This window comes from Cephus cinctus, unplaced genomic scaffold (genome assembly GCF_000341935.2).
Source record: "Cephus cinctus unplaced genomic scaffold, Ccin1 Ccin1_scaffold0021, whole genome shotgun sequence".
Classification (NCBI taxonomy): domain Eukaryota; kingdom Metazoa; phylum Arthropoda; class Insecta; order Hymenoptera; family Cephidae; genus Cephus; species Cephus cinctus.
The window spans coordinates 1-4,125 of NW_014332769.1; positions in this window are offsets into that span (position 1 = coordinate 1).

Below are 4,125 nucleotides of genomic sequence, written 5' to 3' on the forward strand. Positions count from 1 at the left end.
CATGGGCAATGAGTTCTTGGAGAGCCAGTTCGTTGCTCTGCACGTTAGTAAAGGTGTCGTTGAAGATGTGTAATGTGGACTCGACCACCTGTAATTGGTCCTTCATGCTCTCCTTCAGCGTTCGCTGGTTGGAGCGTATGGCGGCGATTTCTCGGTTGATCCTCTCCGCGTCTGCGGCGTCCATATTTCCGGTGATGGACTTTATAATTGATCCTAACCCGTCGATCAATCCCCTGCGCCTACGCGCTGAATCCCGTTTCACGAGGTCGTGAACCGTTCCCATTCCGTCTTCTATTTTCCGCACCATTCTGGCCACGGAATCAGCAATGGCTGGACAGAGAGGATCATCTCTTCCTTGTTTCTCGCAGATGTCTAATAGCAGCTGCAAATTAGTGCTGACGTCGGCTTCACGTTTCAGTAAGGCCGCGAGATCCATGGTAACAGCTAGTCTCCATGTGGCCTTGGCTTCCGCTAGGGTTCCGATTTCTTCATAAAATATTCCCGGATTGCTGGCAAACGTGGTTACCGTAAACCCCTTTTCCGTTTCTCTGGTGATAACGGGGCTTGCCGTCAGCAGGACAGTTCTGCAAGAGGAATAGTGTGTTACTTGAAACTGGCGGAATCGTAGAATTGCCTATTCAGTGCGATTTCCCTCTTTCTTTAATTCCCCTTCTTCCCTGGTTTCGATCGCGGTAGGCTCTAAGGGGCTCAATCCGTTTCTAGTGCACAAGTAAGATGCACGGGATCATATACTGTGGAGGCAAGAACGTGGGGCCAGCCCTTCTGCGGGAGTTGGTGAGTATCGGTAACCGTCCTTTTCATCTCGTGAGCAGAGTGATTCACTGCATCCTCCTTTGACGGATTGCGTTTTTTTTTCTCTTTTTTTTTCCTAGAACCAACTGGTGATCCCCTCGAGGCGGGATAGGCGTTCGTCAATAGAGAGATTCGCGGTGAGGACACTCAGGGAGGTCCGGCAGAGAAGTTACCTGTGTTGGCACGGTCGAGGCTCTGTGGAGCCTCGACGACTTTACTGGGGACGAGGATCCCCCGGACTTCCTGGGCCTACGGAGGCTGTTCCGGGACGAGTGCCCGACATGTGGACGAGGGATGTAATTCCACATTTCAATAAATAGTGTGTGATTGCTGTCACGTGCCGAGTTCTCCAATTATTTCCGTTCATCCTCCGGCTGTGGCCATCGAGCTTCCTTCCTAGTGCTCGGCGAAGTTCTTTAGACGGTTCGCGTGAACTAGCATAGTCTTACGACCCATTTTTATGGTATAGTTAACCGCCGAATTTCTCGCGATTACCTCGTAAGGGCCTATCGACTTCGGGGTCAACTTCGCTGAACGCCCGCGCCGTACGGCTTCGTTGTGGAGTAGGACCCTATCTCCGATGCGGTATTCTTCTATTTTCGCGTTCGCGTCATAGGTCAGTTTAGACCTTTCTTTGGCGTACGTACGTTAGCCCCGGCTACCGTCCATGCGGCGCGTAGCCTTTCCCTTAGTTCCTGTGCGTAGTCATCTAGGGAGTAGGAGTTTCGCGGCTCCTGTTTCACTGCTGTCGGGAGCTCTGCTTCCCGACCGAACACTAGCGTATACGGTGACAATCCGGTCGCCGTATGAGGCGTAGTATTATAAGTAAACATTGCGTATCGTAGCCATTCATCCCAATTTCCTTGATCCTCGTCTATGTAGTTCTTAAGATATTCTGCGAGCGTGCGATGCGATCGCTCTAATGTGCCGTTGCTTTCCGGATAATAAGCAGTCGTCTGGATCTTCTTAATTCTCAGCAACTTGCATACCTCCTTGAAGGTCGAACTCAGGAAATTCGTTCCTTTATCAGAGAGTATCGACTCTGGCGTTCCATATCTGCAGATGATCTCTTCAACGAGGGCTTTAGCCACAGTTCTGGCTTCTTGATTGGGGATCGCTACCGCCTCACCGTATTTAGTGAGGGCATCCTGGAAGGTAAGTATGTACTTGTTTCCGGATGTTACTGGGCTGCATTATGCCGTCAGCCAGCATTTCTGCCGTTTGTTTCTCGACCTCTTTCTTGTGGAATTCAGGCAGGCGGTACGGGTGTACTTTGGTGGGTCTCGCCCCTTCCTTTAGGGGATCTGTGTTCCACCATGTGGGTACACGGGAGTTTGTCTCCTTGCAGGTGGAATATCTCTTCATATTCGCTGAATAGTCCTGCAAGGGCCCTTTTCTCCTCACTGTTGAGGTGCGCCAGATCGAGTTCACTTTGTAATCGCTCTATTCGTCTGGCGCCTCTTTCCACGATTATAGCGCTTACGCGCAACGTTTCGGCCTTATCACCTCCTTCTTCAGTGGGGGCATCCATCGGCTCGAGCCTACGATAACGCCCGTGCTGACTTCGGACTTTGCGAGTAGTCCGACGTTCCGGCTGGTGGTAGCTACGTAAGCGATAGTCTCGCTTCTAAGAGGAAGTTTCATTTTTGAACTCCCATCTACCAGAGGCATGCAATGGCCGTAAAGCTTGAAGGTTTCTCCGCTGATTATGTTCGCCTTGTGTCCCTTGATGAATTCCATCCCCAGCAGTCCGTTTACGGTTAATAGTACCTCGTCTAGTACCATGTAAAACCAGTGTTTCACGTCGACGGCTGGGGTTTCGAGGACAACTTCTGCCTTGCACAAGGGCGTGAATTTCTCACCTCCCACACCCTGTAATTCTATATCGCTATCTTGGATGACGGTATTCGGCTTCAGGCAGCTCTTTTTGATGATGCTGCACTGCGCTCCGGTGTCGGGCTTCAGCATCATTACTCCTCCGACTGCGTGAGGCGACGCGATGTCTAAATCGCTTGCGGATGCGGTATTTGAAGGCAAGGTTACCTATAGTTGCATCGTTCGCTTCGGATTTCTTTCCTTTCCCGGGCGAGATTCTCTTGCCTGTTTCCCGGTAAGGAGCGTGTTGAGGCTTAAAGTACCTAAGGTTCGCTGACCGGCATTTTCGCGGCTAGAGGACGTTTGACTAGAATCAGGCGCATTCCGCCTATCGGCAACGTCTTGCCGGGGCGGATCTCGCGTCGATCCATGTTCATTCCCTTGTTTCCTCTTCGCGCTCTTCCGACACTCTTTCCAAGTGTGACCCTTGAGTTTACAGTATGTGCAGACAATATCGACCTGGTTGATGGCCTTATTTTGTTGTGGTGCCGGTAGGCTGATGCGACCCGACTTACGCCTGCAATCGCGTGCCATGTGCCCGGCGTTACCGCAGTTGTAACAGGTTTTTCCCCCTGCCGCTTGGCCCTGCATGGACCTCCTCGCGTTTTGGGACTGTCCCGTTGTAGTCCCTTTTGGTTGCACCATTCTGCTAACTTCGATAGCACCAGTAACCGACTCATGAAGGGTTTCGTAATTTCATGATCGCACTAAGATCTACACCTGGCCGTTCAGCCCGTTTTCGAAGATTGCTTGTGCGCACTTGCGCGTGACGGTTTCGACCGCTTGCGCATCCCTTTCTGTGGGCACCAGCTCGCACAGTTTTTCCACGAGATCTACCGTTATTTTTTCAACTCTCGTTGCGTACGTGGTGACGTCTTCTCCGGGGTTCTGCTTCAGGGAATTGAACTCCATTTGTAGGGCAGCCAGCGATTTACGCTGCCCGTACAGAGCCTCTAGTTCGTACTTTAATTCGTCTAGGGCGGTGATAGTTTTGTGCTTCAGCTCGCTGGAGGCTTTCCCATTTAACTTACCGCTGAGCACCAATTCCAGCAAAAGTTCGTGGTCCACTTCGGCAACCCTTCTAAACACGGTTTCGCATGACCTTATGAAGCCATCTAATTCGTTTGCGTCGCTTCCATCGAAGGTCTTGATGTTTTTCAACGCTAACCCTATATCTAACCGCTGTGGTCCTACGGTCGAGGGTATGCTTCGCCTTTCTCTTGCGGGTTCCGACCGCCACGTTAAACTCGGCCTGGTCCTCAGGTCCCGTTCGGGTTCGAGCCGTTCTAGGCGTCTGGTGAGCGCGCTAATCTGGTCTTGTAGGGCGTTTATGAGTTCGTACTCGTGTGCTCCTACTTCGTTGAGGGTTTGCGCCAAATCTCTTCTCGCGTTCGGAGTATGCTCTGACCGGCGTCTCTGCGACTCAAAGACCTCGTC